This window comes from Narcine bancroftii, chromosome 4, assembly GCF_036971445.1.
Source record: "Narcine bancroftii isolate sNarBan1 chromosome 4, sNarBan1.hap1, whole genome shotgun sequence".
Taxonomy (NCBI): domain Eukaryota; kingdom Metazoa; phylum Chordata; class Chondrichthyes; order Torpediniformes; family Narcinidae; genus Narcine; species Narcine bancroftii.
Window position 1 is genome coordinate 66,964,807 of NC_091472.1, and position 23,016 is coordinate 66,987,822.

Sequence of the window (23,016 nt, forward strand, 5' to 3'; positions counted from 1 at the left end):
AGATTAGTTGAAATATTTTGCTCTTCTGTGCATCTTAACAAGTGGGAATTGATTGAAAAATAGTCTTTTGAATAAAGTTGATACTTACTTAAAAAAGTGGCAAGCCTTAATTGAATAAAAGATGAGCCAAAGGATCTTAATTTGGAAGGATGACTATGTTATCTCTGCTGAGAGAAAATGAAACACTGAAAATATTTAAAATGCAGCATGTTTAAATACTCAAGGAAATTAGACACAAGTTAAAGAAGCACATTGAAATACTTGAGACAATTAAAATGGGCATGAGGAAGAAAGGTACTTGTATATTGCCAGCATGTTAGGAGAAACTAAGGAAGGAATTTCACATATCAGGTATTGAATGTTTGTTGTCAAAGACAACTAAGAGACTGTTGAAATAATGATGCTATACTCATTTTCGATTAGAAAGTATGGATCACAATCCATGAATAAATAAAGAACACAATGGACATCTCCAGACAGGTCCCAGTAGTTAAAAATTCAATACTATTTTCTTTCATCATCTTGCAATAGAAAATTGCTCTTTACAGAAGAAAACATGAAGATGACGTCACCTGGGAAATCTGACCGTGCACTTCTCCATACAAGTCATCCTTGTACCTTGACGTTCTCTTTGCGTCTGGATTGCGTCAGATAATGTCATTCCCCCAAAGGTGTTGCTTTTGCAGCATTGCATGTAAACCTGACATAAGATGTCCCATGAGTAATCTTGGACTCCTGCCACATAAATCTCTTGCCTGCTTTTCTGCCACATTTAATTTTAGAGCACTCACTTTAATCATCCAATGCCCCAGCCCAGGCTTCTGAGAGATCCCTTAATCTCATTCAGTCCCTCAAATATCACTGGACGATAAATATGTCAGAAGTTCAAGGTGTACGACATTCAATTGTGAAGCATGTTGAGTGGGATTCCATCTTTGGGTTAAGTCAAGTCTATTTTAATTTGACTTCTCTAATTTGGAGTACCACTTTCTAACCACCAGTGGAAATAATGATAGGATGTGTCACTGCTCAGACGACCTTTAATTTAAATTTAAAATTTGATTTCAGCTAATACTGTGCTGATTCTCAGAGGTGGTTTGTAGGTGGCTGTATCCTCTGAGGTATGCTTGTCTCAAACAAGAAAGCACAAATTATATAATTCCCAATTGGAAATCAATGGTTGTGGTTAGTAATTGCCAATGCTCAATTTGTGATGGAAAATTAATTAGTCAAATATTACCTGTATTTACACATGTGTAATTCTACCATTAGTGGTAAGATCCTAAGATTTAGAATTTATTCCCTGACCCCTTTGAGATGTTTGCGCTCTTCCTGTTGTAAGTTCATTTTATTTGGTCATCCATTGACAGTCATTCTTAAAGCTGTTGAGAATTAAAACTCTGAAATTTCCTTTCCTCTGCACATTTGTTTCCTTAAAAAATATTCATCATCTACCTCTCCAACCAAGTTTTTTGATTATCTCCCTGAAAACCACTTCATCAGACATCTTAAATGTTACTTAATGTAAACCTTTGAACATCTTGGAATATTTGTCTTGCTAAAATTGCAAAATAAATAGCATTTGGGATTTTTTTTTTGAAAAATGCCTAAAACTTTGGAAATGATGATGGAGGCATTGTCAATTTTGGAAGGCATGGTGCTCACCTGTAGTAGGTAATTATTTTGTAAATGAGATGTGTTCCAATTAGCAAATCCCCAAATATTTTCTTGGGCCGATACCAGTATTAGACTTGGACTGCTAATCCTCTATTGCTAAGATCTGTTTAATGAATAATGAAATTACCAAAGTCAATTTACCAGTGATCTTCAAGGCATGAATGAATGGATGGATTTGCCTCCCATCCATATAACCATATAACCATTTACGGAGCGGAAACAGGCCATGTTGGCCTTTTGAGTCCGCACCGGTTCACTGATTTTGTGCGCCCTCTTCAGGCATTGGTCCCAGTTTGTATGACTCGGTCTTGCACTCATTGTGAAACACCTTGGAGGTGCAGTTCGTTACCGGTTTGTTTGACTCGGTCTCGCACTCATTGTGAAACACTTTACAGGTGCAGTTTGTTAACGGTCAAACTATTAAAAATGTCACATCTCTGAATAAACCAAGGACATATTGTTGGCATCTTAAGATGAATTGTATTGCCTTTCAAGTAGAATTTTAACCAGAGTTCTCAGCACAGAAACTGATTTTATTCTCTATGTGTCTGTGCTCACTAAGCTAGTCTCATTTGCTTGCTTTCAACATAAATCCATCTAACCTTTCCTATCCATGTATCTGTCTAAATGTCTTTTGAATGTAATAATTTTTCCTACTTCTATCACTTCATCTGTTAGCTCATTCCATGGATCCACAACCCTCTATGTGAAGAAGGTGCCTCTCAAGTCCTTTTAAAATATTTCCTTTTTCGCCTTGAATCTATGCCCTCTAGTTGTAAATTGTCTACTCTGGGAGGAAAATAAAGCTATGACTGTTTACCTTTTCTATGCCCCTTATCATTTGATAAACCTCTATTAGGTACAGCCCCCTCTCCCCCACCTTAGCCTCCTGCACTTCGAAGAGGAAAGTTCCATTCTTTCTGTTATTCAAGCCCCCAGTCTCAATAACATTCTGGTCAATCTTTTCTGTGCCCTTTTCCAGTAACTGCACACTGTACTCCAAATGTACAGTTGCAACATAACATCCCAGCTCCTGATCTTAATGTCCTGACCAATCAAGGCAAGCATGCCAGACAATTCCACAATTCCTTCACCCGATTGTGTCACCACTTTCATGGAACTGTGTATCTGTACCACCCACCCACCTCCCCCCCCCCCCCAGTCTCTTTGTTCTAAAATACTCCCCAAGACCCTACCAATCACTTTTAACACACCACAGTGCAACTCCTCACACTAGTCCAAATTAAATAGGTGTCATTCTTTGGCCCACTTTCCTCTTTTATCTGGATCCAGTGGCAATTTTAGACAACCTTCTACACTGTTTTCTATACCATCAATTTTGGTCTCAACTGCAAACTTACAAATCATGTTAACTCCATTGTCATCTAAGCCATTAATATTTTCCTCCCAACAGACAACAGTGGACCCAGCACTGATCCCTGGAACACACTACTGGTTATAGGCCTCTAATCTGAGTAACAACCCTCCATTACCACCCTTTGTCTCCTACCTTTAATCCAATTCAGTTTCTAATTGGCCAGATTTTAGCTACAAGCTACAGCTCTGCAGAGCCTATAGCACAGAAGAGGTTATAGCTGTATGCAGGTTAGCTCAGAAAGAACTGTTCCCAGAAAGAATGACATGAACCCCAGTTGAGTGTAGTTAACACTGAGCTTTATTGGGCTCACAGCCCTGCTTTTATTCTCAAGATGAGAGGCATGGTCAAAGCCCCCTCAGCACTGATTGGTGCATTTGTGATCTGCTTTCTTTTATAGGCCAGTTAGGCTCCTTTAGTTGTGGCCAATTGGAGGGCAACGCTGTGGGCGTCGTCGTGCTGGATCGTGGCGTTCCTCCATTATTTTGTGAGACACCCCGAGGGGGCTGCGAGGATCACCTTTAATTCCCTGGAATCTGACCATCTAGCCTACAATGCATAAAGTTATTAGGGGTCTTGTTATTATTCCATATAGAAAACATCTACAGCCTTTCCTGCCCTCGTCAATCTTTTTGGTCACCTCTTCAAAACACTCAGTCTAGTTTGTGAAACATGATTTCCATCACACAAAACCATGCTGACATTCCCTAATCAGTCCTTACTTATCAAAATGCAAATATATTCCTGTTATCAGGAACCTTCCAGTAATTTAACCACAACTCATTAGCCTGCAACCCATTTACTTATCTTTACAGACTTTTTTTTAAAATAAAGACACCAAATTAGCTAAATATTTCTGCTAGGACTCCTGCAATATTTTCCTTAACATTCTTGGATACACTTGATCAGGCTTTAATTGATAAAGATTTTAATGGATACTAATTTTAAAACTGAACTTTTGAACATTTCTGCTGAGGTAATATATCTTTATCACATGTGGATGCTGCAAGACCTGCTGAGATATTCCAGCATTTCTGTGTTTTTACAAACTTTGTTTCACTGCAATACACAAAAAAGTGCTGGAGAAGCTCAGCAGGAGTTTCTCAGCAAATTTGTAATATTGCACTTGAATCCAGACTTTCTTGTTTAACAACAATGTAACAAACACTGTAAGCTTGTTTGGCTGGTCTGGCAGTGAAGAACCAAATGGGTCTGCAAGTCATTGTGTCACCAATTAAAATACAAACCATTAATCCGATGAATCAAATATAAATACTTAAAAAAAAATCTCATGTCCTTCATAGTTGTGTTTTATGAGTTCCTGTAATATTTAGGGAAGGAGTTTGTCACATTCATGCCAAGTTTTAAAAAAAAAAAGCCTAATTAGCCTTCTAATTTTCAATACCCTGATTGAGTGTTTTTCATGTGTTAGTCTTCACTATAAGCCTTTTCATTTTGTGTGACCACAGGACATCTGAGCTGCTGCCAGGACATTCATAACCAAAGGACCACAATGAATAATGGTCACTGTACAACTATTGCAGATTTCAAATATTAGGTTACCAGTAGAGAGCTGCTGGCCTATGTGGCTTGGCTGCTTCACTGGATAAAAATTCTGAGCTGTGGGTGTAATTCTCACTTTGTAGGCTTAGTTTAAAAAGTGATATTTCATATACATTCAGCAAATAAATCACAACAGTTTACCCTCATGGCTAAAGAGTTGATGTGTCCTGTGTTCTAAGCAGGAATGGATCAATTAAATACAGATAGACCCTGACTTACAATGAGGTTCGGTTCCGCGACTCGAATTGTAAGGTGAAGTTATCATAAGTCAGGGTCAACCTATACAGGTAGTCTGGTGAGCCTCTCCTGCCAGGAGGTTGATGTTCCTGCTCCTACCTGGAGGCTGACCTGACATCCCCGCTCCTGCTGGGAGCCACCCGGTGGCAGCAGGGCCTTTGATCTGACAACAGTGGGAGGCCAATGTCTCCGCTCCTGCTTGGAGCTCAAGATGACGCCTGGCAACTAGGCGTGGTCGCGTCACTTTGCAACTACGAAGTGATTTTGAACACATGCGTTGATTGCTGTCGCTCTCTCTCCCTCCCCAGCAATGGCATATTACCTTTTTTAAAAATGGTGTTGGGTCCGACAAAGCACGTTTGGGAAGTGATCTGCGAGTGCTGATTGAACAGAATCATTTCCTTCAGAGAAAGAAAAGCAACCACGTTGATACAGGTAGATCCCGACTTACCCTTATTCTGAACAGATTCTGATCATCGTAACTTCGAAATATCATAAGTCGGAGCATCGTAAGTCAAGGTCTATCTGTATTAAGATAAATGTTGACTGGACTTACATTATCAATAATGGTCTTTGAGAATATTAAATATTCCTGGTCTGAATGTTTAGAAGTGGCATACATTATAGTTGCTCCAAACAAGAATAAGGGGGAAATGAAGAAGTCTACAAGTGCAGACTAAATTTGTGAAATAATGTGATTTTCTATAAAGGAATGCAGAAATGCTTGGAATAGTTAATTAAAAGTTGGAGAATTTACTCACTGATGGGAAAAAGTAAAAACACAATGCTGGAGAAACTCAGTACTGTATATACTTGAGTAATCGTCGATACCGTGTAATAGTCGACCCCCCCACAACCTTTTTTGCCCCAAGAATCGGGTGTTTTTTTATGACCCATGTAAAAGTTGACCTCCCTTCCCCCCCCTCCCCAGTTTTGGCCCCAACTGCCTGCTCAAGCTCCCAACTGGAGACCCTTACCCCAAAGGCCCACCCATCTGAGCTGACCACAGATCCTTGGCCTGAACAACCATGCATACTAGCTCCGATCGCCCCGCCCGCCTGCGCATACTAGCTCAGATCGCTCCGGCCGCCCGCGCGTACTAGCTCCGATCGCCCTGGCCGCCTGCGCGTACTAGCTCTGATCGCCCCGCCCGCCCGCGCATACTAGCTCCGATCGCTCCGGCCGTCCGCGCGTACTAGCTCAGATCGCCCCGGCCGCCCGCGCGTACTAGCTCCGATCGCCGTGGCGGCCTGTGCATTCAAACTTCTGTTGCCCAGGCTGACCACATACCCAAACTCCCAACACCCCGGCCGCTCGCGCATCCACATTCCCGATGCTCTGGAAGCCTGCGCAAACTCCCACACATGATTTCTCGCCCCGGCCACCCAAGCATCCAAACTCACGACTGGATCCTCGCCATGGCTGCCTGCCCTTCTGAACTGATGCCCCGGACTTAACACCAGGTCCCAGCCATCCGAGTTCCCAATGCCTGAATATCATAACTACTTCATAAGGTCAAAAGTTTGGGAATGAGTGGGGGTTAAAAATATGAAAAATAAAATAGGAGGGGAGGGTTAAATTTTCTTATTAAAAAAAAATGTCGACCCCTTTTTTGGCCTGAAAAAGTGGTCAGAAGTATATATGGTAGGTCAAACAGTGTACTTTGTACAGCAAGGATAAAGATACATAATCAATGTTTTGGGTTCGAGCCCTTCATCAAAGTATGTAGTCTGGCACCTGCCTACATTTTGCCTTGATAAAGGACTCAAGCCTGAAACTTTGGTTATATATATTTATCTTTTCTATACAAAATAGACTGTTTGACCTGCTGAGTTTCTCCAGCGTTGTATTTTTACTTCAACCGTGGTGTCTGCAGACTTTTGCGTTTTACAACGCATTGATGGGAATGTGATTTTCTTATAAACCAGTGGGAGGAATGTAAGAACTTAGATGAAATGGGGAGAGTGCTTCCCATCCAACTGAGGAAAGCTGAAGCAGGTACAATAATACCTGCACTAATCATAGAAACATAGATGATAGGAGCAGGAGTAGGTCATTCGACCCTTCGAGCCTACTCCGCCATTCAACGAGATCATGGCTGATCTTAAAGTTCAGTACCCCGTCCCCGCCTTCTCTCCGTAACCTTTAATACCCTTATACTGAAGAAATAGATCTAATTCCCTCTTAAATATATTTAATGAACCTTCCTCTACTGCCCTCTGTGGCAATGAATTCCACAGATTCACCACCCTCTGGGTAAAGAAATTCCTCCTCATCTCGGTCCTAAATGGTTTGCCTATTATCCTCAAACCATGGCCCCGGGTTCTGGATTTTCCCATCATTGGAAACATCCCATCTTCATCCATTCTGTCCAGTGTTGCCAGAATTTTATATGTCTCTATGAGATCCCCTCTCAATCTTCTAAACTCCAGCGAGTACAATCCCAAATTGCACAATCTTTCCTCATAAGTCATTCCTGCCATTCCAGGTATCAGCCTGGTGAATCGCCTCTGCACTCCCTCCATTGCAAGAACATCCTTCCTTAGATCTTCTTTGGCTTGGCTTCGCGGACTAAGATTTATGGAGGGGGTAAAAGTCCACGTCAGCTGCAGGCTCATTTGTGGCTGACAAGTCCGATGCGGGACAGGCAGACACGGTTGCAGCGGCTGCAGGGGAAAATTGGTTGGTTGGGGTTGGGTGTTGGGTTTTTCCTCCTTTGCCTTTTGTCAGTGAGGTGGGCTCTGCGGTCTTCTTCAAAGGAGGTTGCTGCCCGCCAAACTGTGAGGCGCCAAGATGCACGGTTTGAGGTGATATCAGCCCACTGGCGGTGGTCAATGTGGCAGGCACCAAGAGATTTCTTTAGGCAGTCCTTGTACCTTTTCTTTGGTGCACCTCTGTCACGGTGGCCAGTGGAGAGCTCACCATATAACGCGATCTTGGGAAGGCGATGGTCCTCCATTCTGGAGACGTGACCCACCCAGCGCAGCTGGATCTTCAGCAGCGTGGACTCGATGCTGTCGACCTCTCCCATCTTGAGTACTTCGACGTTAGGGATGAAAGCGCTCCAATGGATGTTGAGGATGGAGCGGAGACAACGCTGGTGGAAGCGTTCTAGGAGCCGTAGGTGATGCCGGTAGAGGACCCATGATTCGGAGCCGAACAGGAGTGTGGGTATGACAACGGCTCTGTATACGCTTATCTTTGTGAGGTTTTTCAGTTGGTTGTTTTTCCAGACTCTTTTGTGTAGTCTTCCAAAGGCGCTATTTGCCTTGGCGAGTCTGTTGTCTATCTCATTGTCGATCCTTGCATCTGATGAAATGGTGCAGCCGAGATAGGTAAACTGGTTGACCGTTTTGAGTTTTGTGTGCCCGATGGAGATGTGGGGGGGCTGGTAGTCATGGTGGGGAGCTGGCTGATGGAGGACCTCAGTTTTCTTCAGGCTGACTTCCAGGCCAAACATTTTGGCAGTTTCCGCAAAGCAGGACGTCAAGCGCTGAAGAGCTGGCTCTGAATGGGCAACTAAAGCGGCATCGTCTGCAAAGAGTAGTTCACGGACAAGTTTCTCTTGTGTCTTGGTGTGAGCTAGCAGGCGCCTCAGATTGAAGAGACTGCCATCCGTGCGGTACCGGATGTAAACAGCGTCTTCATTGTTGGGGTCTTTCATGGCTTGGTTCAGCATCATGCTGAAAAAGATTGAAAGGAGAGTTGGTGCGAGAACACAGCCTTGCTTCACGCCATTGTTAATGGAGAAGGGTTCAGAGAGCTCATTGCTGTATCTGACCCGACCTTGTTGGTTTTCGTGCAGTTGGATAATCATGTTGAGGAACTTTGGGGGACATCCGATGCGCTCTAGTATTTGCCAAAGCCCTTTCCTGCTCACGGTGTCGAAGGCTTTGGTGAGGTCAACAAAGGTGATGTAGAGTCCTTTGTTTTGTTCTCTGCACTTTTCTTGGAGGTGTCTGAGGGCAAAGACCATGTCAGTAGTTCCTCTGTTTGCGCGAAAGCCGCACTGTGATTCTGGGAGAATATTCTCGGCGACACTAGGTATTATTCTATTTAGTAGAATCCTAGCGAAGATTTTGCCTGCAATGGAGAGCAGCGTGATTCCCCTGTAGTTTGAGCAGTCTGATTTCTCAGATCAGGTGACCAAAACTGCACACAATACTCCAGATGGGGTCTCACCAAGGCTCTGTACAGCTGCAGTAAGGTATCCTTGTTCCTATACTCAAACCCTCTTGATATGACATACCATTTGCCTTTTTAACTGCCTGCTGTACCTGCATGCTCGCCTTCAGAGACTGGTGTACAAGTACCCCTAGGTCTCTCTGCACTTCCCCATCTCTTAATCAATATCATTTTAATGGTCTTCTCCCAAGGCTTTTGTTAAGCAAAAGATTTTTTTGACCAGCGGCCCATATTCTACTTGAATATAGTATTTACCTTAAGACCACCTGGATGCATCCCCGATCCAAACACTGGCACCTCCTGGACTACATCCTGGTGCGAGAAAGTGACAAACAAGATGTGCTCCACACCAGGGTCATGCCTAGCGCGGAATGCCACACTGACCACCGGCTGGTTCGCTGCAAGCTCAACCTTCACTTCAAGCCAAAGCCCAGGAACAATAAAGCCCCCAGAAAGAGGTTCAATGTTGGAAAACTGCAGTCAGACGAAGCGAGAGGAAACTTCCAGGCAAACCTCAAAGCAAAGCTCGACGTTGCAACCCGCCTCACGGACCCGTCCCCTGAAACCCTCTGGGATCAGTTGAAGACTACCATACTGCAATCCACTGAAGAGGTACTGGGCTTCTCCTCCAGGAAAAACAAGGACTGGTTTGACGAAAACAGCCAGGAAATCCAGGAGCTGCTGGCAAAGAAGCGAGCTGCCCACCAGGCTCACCTTACAAAGCCGTCCTGTCCAGAGAAGAAACAAGCCTTCCGTCGCACATGCAGCCATCTTCAGCGCAAACTCCGGGAGATCCAAAATGAGTGGTGGACTAGCCTCGCCAAACGAACACAGCTCAGCGCGGACATTGGTGACTTCAGGGGTTTCTACGAGGCTCTAAAGGCTGTGTACGGCCCCTCACCCCAAGTCCAAAGCCCGCTGTGCAGCTCAGACGGCAAAGTCCTCCTCAGCGACAAGATCTCCATCCTCAACCGATGGTCAGAACACTTCCAATCTCTTTTCAGTGCCAACCGCTCAGTCCAAGATTCCGCCCTGCTCCAGCTCCCTCAACAGCCCCTAAGGCTAGAGCTGGATGAGGTTCCCACCCTGGATGAGACATATAAGGCAATCGAACAACTGAAAAGTGGCAAAGCAGCAGGTATGGATGGAATCCCCCCAGAAGTCTGGAAGGCTGGCGGCAAAACTCTGCATGCCAAACTGCATGAGTTTTTCAAGCTTTGTTGGGACCAAGGTAAACTGCCTCAGGATCTTCGTGATGCCACCATCATCACCCTGTACAAAAACAAAGGCGAGAAATCAGACTGCTCAAACTACAGGGGAATCACGTTGCTCTCCATTGCAGGCAAAATCTTTGCTAGGATTCTACTAAATAGAATAATACCTAATGTCGCCGAGAATATTCTCCCAGAATCACAGTGCGGCTTTCGCGCAAACAGAGGAACCACTGACATGGTCTTTGCCCTCAGACAGCTCCAAGAAAAGTGCAGAGAACAAAACAAAGGACTCTACATCACCTTTGTTGACCTCACCAAAGCCTTCGACACCGTGAGCAGGAAAGGGCTTTGGCAAATACTAGAGCGCATCGGATGTCCCCCAAAGTTCCTCAACATGATTATCCAACTGCACGAAAACCAACAAGGTCGGGTCAGATACAGCAATGAGCTCTCTGAACCCTTCTCCATTAACAATGGCGTGAAGCAAGGCTGTGTTCTCGCACCAACCCTCTTTTCAATCTTCTTCAGCATGATGCTGAACCAAGCCATGAAAGACCCCAACAATGAAGACGCTGTTTACATCCGGTACCGCACGGATGGCAGTCTCTTCAATCTGAGGCGCCTGCAAGCTCACACCAAGACACAAGAGAAACTTGTCCGTGAACTACTCTTTGCAGATGATGCCGCTTTAGTTGCCCATTCAGAGCCAGCTCTTCAGCGCTTGACGTCCTGCTTTGCGGAAACTGCCAAAATGTTTGGCCTGGAAGTCAGCCTGAAGAAAACTGAGGTCCTCCATCAGCCAGCTCCCCTCCATGACTACCAGCCCCCCCACATCTCCATCGGGCACACAAAACTCAAAACGGTCAACCAGTTTACCTATCTCGGCTGCACCATTTCATCAGATGCAAGGATCGACAATGAGATAGACAACAGACTCGCCAAGGCAAATAGCGCCTTTGGAAGACTACACAAAAGAGTCTGGAAAAACAACCAACTGAAAAACCTCACAAAGATAAGCGTATACAGAGCCGTTGTCATACCCACACTCCTGTTCGGCTCCGAATCATGGGTCCTCTACCGGCACCACCTACGGCTCCTAGAACGCTTCCACCAGCGTTGTCTCCGCTCCATCCTCAACATCCATTGGAGCGCTTACACCCCTAACGTCGAAGTACTCGAGATGGCAGAGGTCGACAGCATCGAGTCCACGCTGCTGAAGATCCAGCTGCGCTGGATGGGTCACGTCTCCAGAATGGAGGACCATCGCCTTCCCAAGATCGTATTATATGGCGAGCTCTCCACTGGCCACTGTGACAGAGGTGCACCAAAGAAAAGGTACAAGGACTGCCTAAAGAAATCTCTTGGTGCCTGCCACATTGACCACCGCCAGTGGGCTGATAACGCCTCAAACCGTGCATCTTGGCGCCTCACAGTTTGGCGGGCAGCAACCTCCTTTGAAGAAGACCGCAGAGCCCACCTCACTGACAAAAGGCAAAGGAGGAAAAACCCAACACCCAACCCCAACCAACCAATTTTCCCTTGCAACCGCTGCAATCGTGTCTGCCTGTCCCGCATCGGACTTGTCAGCCACAAACGAGCCTGCAGCTGACGTGGACTTTTTACCCCCTCCATAAATCTTCGTCCGCGAAGCCAAGCCAAAGAAAGAAGAAAAAAAAAAATAGTATTTACTGGTTGTCCCAGTAAATTAAGATGTAATTCTTGAGAAGATGTTCGATGACAATGAGTTTGAGAAGACGTGCAAATTCTCAAGCCCTGGTAAACTGTTATTTAAGCAAAACAAAAATCACTTTATTTTATCTTTATTAACTTTTCTTGCCAAGTTAGACTTCATGGGCAACAGAAGTTGTTGAGCACTGTATTAGAGCTTTATATAGAGACACTTTAGTGTTCACTCAACACCTCAGTAATGCAGTGGGCATGCCCAAAGCCAAATAAATGAGGATTAAGCTATTTTGTAAAATCTCCTTTGAAGAAGACCGCAGAGCCCACCTCACTGTCAAAAGTCAAAGGAGGAAAAACCCAACACCCAACCCCAACCAACCAATTTTCCCTTACAACCGTGTCTGCCTGTCCCGCATCGGACTTGTCAGCCACAAACGAGCCTGCAGCTGAAGTGGACGTTTACCCCTCCATAAATCTTCGTCCGCGAAGCCAAGCCAAAAAGAAAATCGTAAAATATAGATTTTTAGTACCAATAGCCTGATCCTGATTTATTCATCACACTGCTGTCCAAGTATGTGGGTGTAAAACTGCTGCTTGTTGATGTTCAGGCACTGAGCAAATCTTGCTTTGCTTCTAGTTGTTATAATTAAGTTCACAGGAGATTTCAGGGGTGAAATAGATTATGTAGTCCATTTGGTCAGTTCTGAAAGTTAATGGAATAGAAACCTGTGTTAAATGGACACTTTTAAAGGAATTTGCATTAAACTCTCGTTCTGAAATTCTATTGTGTTGAAAGGCAGGTCATTGTATTCATTCTGCAAGGTGTGGCCACTTAGTTGAGATGCCACTGTCCTCCGCCAACTCTCACAAGGTACAGGTTCGACATACTGGCTGTGCAGGCGTCCTTTAAAAGCTATTACCGCAAGAGTATGGTCCAAAGGGATGGTAAGCCAGAGGATTGGGTATACTGATCTGTCCAGCTTTACCTTCACAACAGCCTCTGTACGGGATAATCCAACAATAATCAGTCCTAAAGCAGGGTTTCTATTAAAAATACTGAGTGTCCATTTCTTTCTATAGGTGCTGTCTATCCAGCTGATTCCTCCAGCAGTTTTTTTTCCCCTGCTGATCAGTATTGTTTCTTTCACGTGGGATTTGACCTGCAAGCACACTGAACCGCCCCTCTACTTAGTTCCTCCTAAACCTGTCAATTGATTTCACATGCGTTCACCAGCAAAGATATTCCAATTAGTTAAAATTTGAAAGGTATTGTAGAGGTGCTATCTGCATGTGATGGCTCTAAAAGGGGCTGTCCTGCAGCTGGGGAAGGTGACAAGAATAACAGTGATGTTGCCTATGGGTAGTGCTGAAAAGTAAGGCTTTCAGTTTAACACAAAATAATGCATAGAATCTGAACATCTTTATGGCTGAAAGGATCATTTAGCGTAGTGAGTCTGTTTTGACATTTTGGAGAAAAATTCATTCTGTCCCAGTAAATTAACATATACAGTAGATGGTAGGCCATTGAGGAGTGCGGAGCTGCAAAGAGATCTGGAAATACAGATACATTGTTCCCTGAAGGTGGCATTGCAGGTGGACAGGGTTGTAAAGAAAGCTTTTGGCATCTTACCCTTTATAAATCAAAGTATTGAGTACAAGAGTTGGGATGTTATGTTGAAGTTGTTTAAGACATTGGTGAAGCCAAATTTGGAATATTGTGTGCAGTTCTGGTTGCCTAACTACAGGAAGGATATCGTAAAAACACAAAATGCTGGAGACTTTTGTGTTTTTACTTCAACCAAGCATTTTGTGCTTTTACTTCAACCATGATGTCTACAGATTTTTGTGATTTACTCTGGAAGGATATCAATTAGTACGATTGAAAGAGTACAGAGATTTACTAGGATGTTGTCAGGTCTTCAGGAGTTGAGTTAGAGGGAAAGATTAATTAGGTTAGGACTTAATTTCTTGGAGCAAAGAAGAATGAGGGGAGATTTGATAGAGATTTACAAGATTATGAGGTATAGATAGTGGATGTGAGTAGGCTTTTTCCACTTGGATTGGGGGAGATAAATACGAGAGATCATAGTTTCAAGCAGAAAGGGGAAAGGTTTAGAGGGAAGATTAGGGGAAAGTTCACTCAGTGGTGGGAGTGTGGAATAGACTGCCATCTGATGTGAATGAGGGCTCAATCTTGTGTTTTAAGAATCAATTGGATAGATACGTGGATGGGAGAGGTCTGGAAGGTTATGGAGAGGGAACAGGTCAGTGAGACTAGCAGAATAGTGGTTGGCACAGACTAAAAGGGCCAAATGGCCTTTTTCTGTGCTGTAACGTTCTTTGGTCCCATTCCCTTTTGCAGCCCTGCATATCATCTTCGACACTCCACACTGCATCAAAGGGATTCCCCCTTTATTTTTTGTGTCTTCAACCTCATTTCAATATTATTCAATTTATGCAACCACCAGTTTTTCCCAAACTGGCTTTGTAGTTTAACTCCCTCGTCCCATTATATTTTTTCAGTAAATTCCCTCTGCATTCTTTAGGAAATTCACATCCTATATAAAGTGTTGTGATGTTATAATCTAGTTTTGGCCTAACAACCATTTAATGAAAATTCAACAGAACTTCTTGTTGTATTCCATGCCACTGTTCATGAAGCTTGAGATTCTATATATGATTTAATTGCCACTTCTAAAGATTTACACACATGTATTCCCCCAGGTCTCTCCATTCCTGTATATTCTTTGGGACTGTGTAATATGGGCAATGTGAGGAAATATGCAATTTCAGCAAAGCTCAGCCTTGCTATAATTATCTGTCTTTTGAATGGAATGTCTTGCTGACTTTCCTTACAGAACACTAAATGGCTACCTGTCAAATGTTGCAATTATTTTCAGATTTACTCAATAATAGCACCTGATTATATAATGCTTCATTGTCACCTTGACAGCCAATGGATCCCTTGTTTTCTCTGGAGTTTGGAATTGTGCCTATGTCAGGTGGCTGTGCCAGTAAGAATATTCATACTGAAACTCACATCTCATAGGACACAGAGACCTGGGACTATGCAGTATTCTGTTGGGATGATGCCTGATTGGCTTGTTCTCTGTTCACATTCACCTTTATTTTCTGACTGTATTGGTCTAAGATAAGTGAAAGTTGAATGAAAATAGGTCATCCAGTCTCTTTTTTTAGACCAGCACTCAATCAAATAATGACCTATCATTACCTCATTCTATTGGCCTGGCTTTGTGCATTCTTTTGATACACCACTAGCAAGGTCACAATCTTTAATATTTCAACTGACCTTGTATCAACAATATTTTTGGCAGGGTTTGGATGTCCTCTGGCTTTTACTTTACACTACCAATTAGTTTAACTTTACGGTCATGATTGTGTTTCCTTAGTCTGCCGTTCCCAACCCCTCCCCCCACCAATGCATGTTAAATTTCTTTGTCGTTATAAAGATCCCTTGTACCGTGCCAACCTAAACGAGCGCGGGAATTAAAGCCAAGATGTCCCGGAGGATGGCACCAGGTACTGAGTTGTATCAGGAAGGGGCCATTTGATAATACAGTTCCACTTTAAGTTCTGTGAGTAGGTTTATCCCAGGTCAGTCGTGAGGAGCTGTCCCATGGAATAATGCCACTTTGAAGGAGAGTGGCCAATCAGTATACCTAATCCTCTGGGTTACTATCCCTTTAGCCCATGCTCTTGCAGTAATAGCTTTGAAAGGACACCTGCTGTCATGACTGCTAGGGCTATGGAGGTTCAACAATCACAGTAAGAACCCACTTGAAAGTCTTTCCTGTTACCAAACATGAAGAATAATGGATGGAGATTAGTGCCTACTAGGAAGAAGTATTGGTTCCATCATTGACAATTTTTTCAAAAAGCTTTTTTTTTAAAAAAAAGTTTATATTTTATAAAGTGTGCTTTGTGGTTTAGCTTACTCCAAACCACACATGATTTATTTTTCATCTTGTTTTTCTTGAAGCAATGCCCTTTGTCAGAAAACTGGCTTCATTTAATTAGTCCCAGCTGTAAGCATTTGCACAGTGCAATCATCTGAATTGTCATGGCTGCCACAGTTGTGCCTGTTTTAGATTTAATGTTTTATCTAAAATTTAGGTATGAATGTAAAGAACTGCTGCTTTTATCATTGTGTTTAAACCAGTGATGTAGCCCCAACTTTTTAACCTCGGATAGAATATTGCATATTGTATGAAAATTGCACATATCCATTGTATAATAGACCAATTTTATGCTATAATTACTTGGTGTGATACTTGTTGAGATTGCCGCTTCATGGATCTGCCCATGTTTTGCCCATTCTATTGAACTTGTGCTTTGAAACAAATGTGTAGTACCTCCCCACAGACAAAAATGTTGACTCTTGAGCACTGGAAACTGCAGTCTCATCTAATAAATATAATTCAATATTTTATCCTTTTAACAGGCTTACTTGAGAAGGTAGATCCTCTACAACAGGTTGGCCAATTCTTAATTTAGACATTCAGCACGGTAATAGGTAATTTCGGCTCATTTAATCTACACCCCTGGTACATACTCATGGGCCAAAATGGCCTGTTACTGTGCTGTATGACTGAATTAAAAATTAAAACGTTGGCCACCTCTGCTCTACAGGATGCCTCCAAAATTGAACACAGACTCATCAAAACAATCTTGTCTGATAATTGATGTCTATTAATTTAAAAGTTTATTAGATATTGCATGGGGCTTCTTTGTTATGGAGGCAGATTTTCATCCCATTACCTTGCAACTCCGTTTATCCAAAATGGTTGGGACTGCCCTTATTTCAGATAAACATTTTTTTTTGGAGAACTGGTCATTTTTTTAACAACATCCCAGAAGCAACAGCAAATCATTTGTAACAGTGTTTGGACAATAAGAACAGTCAAAGGAAGCCTTTTAAAGCATGAAATAACATTTAATTCACAGCAGAAAACAACCTGAACAAAATAAAATAAATCCAACACCAAAATAAAATAAATCCGCGAGAGGTATTTTTCAGATCACTCATCTCACAAAATAAGATGAGGTATTGTAAATCCAATATTAAAAACTCGAATTTCTACTCAGAGGTTGTTCCTAATGTCTCCGCCAGTGTCGTCTGCCTCAACAGTAATGGTTTTTGTCTTATCAGTCTGTCTTTGATTTTATACACTGACATTATTTCCTGTTCTGTGATGAATGCACACTGGTCTAGTGCATTAATAAGTCCATCGCACATTTTCAAAATGTCATCCATAGGATCTTTTTCTCCAGTGTTGGGTGAGGGATCAACGTCCTCTCTATCATGGCAATCACCCTCAGTTAGAATCATTTCCGCAATTTCAATGTTGGTTGGTCAGTACATGGACTTATTGTCAATGTTGAAAACCACAAAATCCGGAAGCCTCCGGAAATTAACATCCTCATCATCACCAGATCAAATGAGGGCAGCAGCATAAATGCCATCCTTTATGGTAAACTTCAAGAAATTTCCCACAGGTTTGTTCACAGGTGAAATGTTATTCAAGAACGTATTTTTGTATTCACTTTTCATTGACCTCAGGATGCTTTGGTCGCAAGGTTGAATTAAAGATGTCACGTTGGGAGGAAGGTACGTGACTTGCACATTATCCTTGGTGAGATTCTCAACTGGAGGATGAGCAGACAGATATCAAGGAATAAAAAGATCCTACAGTCCACATCCAGTCCAGCTTGCCAACAGTGAGCACGAGCCTCAGGCACAAAATGTTTCTTGATCCAATCAGGTCAGATATCCCAGGTGACCCATGCCTTTCTATTAGCATAATAATGCACCGGTAAACAATGCTTTCCTTTGAAGCAACATGGATGCAAGCTTTTGCCAATCAGCCAGTTTACACTTGTGCGTGCCAGCTGTGTTAACACACTGCAGCACAGTTATTTTGTCCTTGGAATCTTTACAATAATGCCAAAACAGTGATGTCTCATCAGTGTTGTACACTTGTTCCAGGGTCAAATTCTCATCAGCTCTGATCTTTCCAAACTCATCAGTGTATTGCTTTACCACTTTGTGATTAGCTGATCCTTTCTCACCACTGATTTTTAACATTTTAAGGCTTTGTCTTAAATCTACACAACCAGCCAGTTGAGTATTCACAGGGATCTCCAATGCCAAGTTGTTCATGGTAGATCTTGGCTTATTTCATGACAAGCAATCCATTAAGGGGCATATGTTTACTGTGCCATTGATGGATCCACTCTATCAGTACGTGCTCGAGGTCCTCATTTTTACCCAAATGCAGGTTCTTTCTATCTTTCATCATCTGCTCATCATTGCATAAAACCTCAGAATTTTATCCTTTTGTCTCTTCAAATCATAAATTGTAGTTGTTCCCACTCCATACTCCTCTGTAAGTCTTTACAGTCAGACCACTGTTCAGCTTCTGCAGAGCTTCAGTTTCTCCTGTATGGACAGACATACACGTTTCCTCTTATATGTGAGTGTACCTGTACAAGTATTTTTCAGTCACATCCACAGTGCTGTCTGCAGACCTCGTTGCTATCGCAAAATCCTTGAGTGCTCTGTCGGAATAAAATGGCGAATCAAAGACACACATGAGCGTACAGGGTTTAAAATTTTTAAAGCTATGACGTTAGTTTGCTGTCAGAAAAATTCAGATAAATAAAGATTTTTGATTTGTTTCAGAATCCTCATTTATCTGATATTTTTGGGAGGCAAAATGAATTTCAGATAATTGAGGATTTCTGTTTGGTTTGAATATCCTCATTTATCCGAAATTAATTTTTTTTTCTGGATAACTGAGGATTTTGGAAAATCTGATTTTTGGATAAACGGAGCTGTACTATATTTATAATGTTCCAAATTAATGTAGAGTGGGTGTATTGGTAGGAAGTAAAGTTTGCATTCAGGTCGCTATCAACGTGTAGAATTGCTTCTTCTCGCTGGCAACTTCTTCTGATACCTTGTGATTGGAGTACTACATTCACAGAGCAGAGTGCTCTTCCATTAATGAACTGAGGTGAACAGAGGAGAAAGGAAATAGTGTGAATGTTTAAGAAAAGGAGGAAAGATGCAAAAATAAAAACCTACTTATTGTTAGTTTAGCTTTGATTTTGGAAATGGGTTTTTACTGTGTTTCTAGCCTTGAGCTTTTGGCTGGAGACCTGGTTTAAATTGAACCCAGACTGAGCTTCTCTTTGGGCCTAAGATCAGGAGCCAGGTTTCCACTGTAATTCAGATGGATTACACAACCTGAAAGTTTGTTTCTGCAGTAGGTGGGCCAGCAAATTCTCAGGTCTTGTGATTTTAAATTGCAAAATGATTGCAAAACATTGCTGGCATGCCCACAGGCGCTGCCTGACCTGCTGAGAGCTCCCAGCATTTTCTCTTTTTTTTATTTCAGGATTCCTGCATTTATGGTATTTTGCTTTTCATATAGGCTTTATCAAAGGTTATGTATTTAATGTTTTTTTTTAAACTAAATATTTAAACAAGGCTTTCACATGTTGCTTTAAGTCACAGAATGCTGTTAATTTACAGATGGGACTGGAGGGGAGTCACGTGATGGAGTAGTGGCCGGTCGGGGAACTCCAGCCCTCTCCGGAAAAAATTAAAAAAAACAGAAAACACAAAGGCACAAACACGAAAATTAAAATAAAGTGAAAGTAAAGGTGGGAAGAAAATGGCAACGAAGAAAGAAAAGTCGAAAGCAACGGGAAGAAGAGAAGAAGAAAAGACATCAGAAGAAGAAGGTGAAGGCCTTACCTGTCTGAGGAGGCCCGCTGTGGAGAGAGAAGCCCGCTCCCTCAGGTCAGTTGAAGTCCCGAGCTCAGGACTACAAAAATGGCTCGCGGAGCCAAGCAAAAGTGCACAACCGTGCAAGACAAAAAAAACACTGACGGGAGGGGCTACCAGCTGAGGAGTTGATCTCCACAGCTGAAATTGACAGCCACAACACAGCAGCAAGAGGAGAACATAGAAAACAACGAGAACAAGAAAGAAGAGAGTAAAAGGAAATCAAAGAAACAACAGATGACCAACCCAGAGGAAGAAGAAGAGGAAGAACACAGAGAAATGGAAGAAGAAGGGAAAGGCAAGTACATGGATAATTTTTTTTTAAAGAATACATGGAATCAATAAAAGAATGGCAATCACAAGAATTTAGTGAAATAAAAAGAATAAAAAGTACAGAAGAAAAAATGAATAGATTAGAGATGGTCATGTCAGATATAGGAAAAAGAGTGGACAAGGTGGAAGAACGAGAAACAGCCATAGAAATGGAAGTAGATGACTTAAAAAAGAAATTAGAAGAATCTAATAAAAAAAGTTAAAGAGACACAAGAGCTGTTAGCTCAGAAGATAGATATAATGGAAAATTATAATAGAAGAAATAATATAAAGATAGTGGGCCTTAAGGAAGATGAAGAAGGCAAGAATATGAGAGAATTTATAAAAGATTGGATCCCCAGGGTCCTAGGAAGACCAGAATTACAGGAAGAAATTGAAATAGAAAGGGCACATAGAACATTAGCCCCTAAACCACAACAAAAACCAAGATCCATTTTAGTAAAATTCCTAAGATATACAACAAGAGAAAATATATTGGAGAAAGCAATGAAGAAAATAAGAAGACAAAAAGCCACTGCAATACAAAGGTCAAAAATTTTTTTTCTATCCAGATATAAGTTTTGAACTCCTGAAGAAGAGGAAGGAGTTTAATACAGCAAAAGCGATCCTATGGAAAAAAGGATATAAATTTATGCTAAAGTACCCAGCGGTACTTAAAATAGTAATTCCAGGGCAGCAAAACAGACTATTCTCGGATCCAGAGGAAGCACAAAAATTTGCAGAACAACTACAAAACAGACAGAGAGATGAAGACATGTAACGAGAGCAAAAATGACCACAAACTTTCTGTATGTGTGTATGTGGGTATATATATAGATATGTATGTATATCTATATATATATATAGATATGTATGTATATCTATATATATATATAGATATGTATGTATATATATATATATATAGATATGTATGTATATATATATATAGATATGTATGTATATATATAGATATGTGTGTATATATGTGTGTATGTATATTTAAAAGAAAATATATAGAGTATAGATAAGAAATAATTAAGGGAAAGTAAGGGAAGAGAGGAAGTAAGGAGGGAATTAAGAGAGTGACCTTTGTTATATATGAAGATTAAAATCTTTTCTGGGGGGGGCTGGGTGGGGAAGAATTACGGTCACTGCAAAATCAGTTGACGTTTGCGAGTGATTTCGCAAATCCAAATGGAGAGGGGAGATGTGGTTGCCCGATAAGGGACAAAGGGCAACTCCGAAAGGGGAGGGAATAATGGGGTTAAAGGATTTTTAGATAGGAGAGTAATGGAAATATTTATGTTTTAGAAATGTTGTCTTATAATGTGCTTTAAAAAAAGAAAACAAATGGATAAGAAGGAAAGGTGATGATGAGGAAACGGAAAGGAAAGATAAACAAAGTATAAGATGGCTATGTTGAATTATATGACTTTAAATATTAATGGAATACATAACCAAATCAAAAGGAAGAAACTGTTAAATTTATTGAAAAAAGAAAAAAATTGATGTAGCATTCATACAAGAGACACACTTAACCGAAGTGGAACACAAGAAATTAAAGAGAGATTGGATAGGACATGTAACAGCAGCATCATATAATTCAAAAGCTAGAGGAGTAGCTATATTAATCAATAAAAATGAAGATAATTTGAGAATACAACAATGGTATATAGAAATGAATAAATGTATTCCATTAGAAAAAAATAACATACAATTTAAGAAATAACATTACAATATTTGAACAAATATGGGAGCCATACATGAAACACAATAGAGAAAACCTACCGTGGACATCTACCATCTAAAATGACAGAAGGAGAAGATAATGAAAAGAACTGACTCAGTGGAATTTCTTGTTTATTTTTATTGAGTGACAACATTGTTTAATGGGTTTAATGTATCTTAGATTCTGAACTTTAAATAAGTGGGAGGGGAGGTGAGGGAGGGAGGGGAGGAGGGAAGGGGGGAGAAAACGACACTATATATTTGAAAAGGAAAATGTATGTATCTTGATCAATATGGTTTATAGTGTGAAAAATAAAAAAATAAATTAAAAAAAAAATTCTGATGGGACCTAGCTGGTTGAGTTTGTCCCCTACTGTATTTGTACACAATGATGTGAGACTAAACACTACTCCATCTATACATTTGGGGATGACACCACCATGGAGATAGAGGGTATAGTGCAGTGGTTTTCAAACATTTTCTTTCCACCCACATACCACCTTAAGCACAGGGATTTGGGTGGTACGTGAGTGGAAAGAAAACATTTGAAAACCACTGGTATAGTAGCTTTGGTGGCAGGAAGATGAGCAGAGCTGACTCCCCAGTTTACATCAGCAGTGATGTTGAAGACAGCTTTAGGTTCCATGGTGCAAAGTTTTCCATGAACTTGTTATGATCTACCCATGCTGATTCAATGACCAAGAAGGTGTTGCTGTGCCTCTGTACCTTTTGAAGCTTGAGGAAATTTGGCATGTCATCTACATCTCTTAATGACTTCTACAGGTGTATCATTGAAAGTTTTCTATCACTGTGCATTGGGGACTCTAAACTCAGTTGACTGTGAACGTATTTTGGAGCATCATACATACCTCCTTTCATCCATTAACTCCTGCTCCCTCGAAAAAAATAATCAACATACTAAGATTCATCCTAACCTGGCCACACTATATTCACCCCCACCCGCACCCCCCCCCCCCCCCCACCACCAAATCAGGAAGAAGATTCTTGAGAATGAGACCAAACACCACCATATTCAAGGACGGTTTCTTTCCTGCTGTTAACAGTGACCTAAATACAGTAAAAGACCAAAAATCCAGATGCCAGAAATCCGGACACTCAAGAATCCAGAATTCTCAAAAACTACCAATTTTTTTTTAAATTTAGTGGGCTTTTGCGTGTGTGTAGCCTTACAGATGCATAGAAGTCGTGGAAATGAATGAATAAATATT

The 23,016-nt window shown here is 41.6% G+C and overlaps 1 protein-coding gene across 4 annotated transcripts in view; it reads left to right on the forward strand.

Annotated features, from left to right (window-relative positions):
- The window catches only part of LOC138760648 (serine/threonine-protein kinase VRK1-like), a 67,196-nt gene that overhangs the window by 15,382 nt on the left and 28,798 nt on the right, over positions 1 to 23,016 (forward strand). The gene's annotated exons all lie outside the window — the stretch shown is intronic.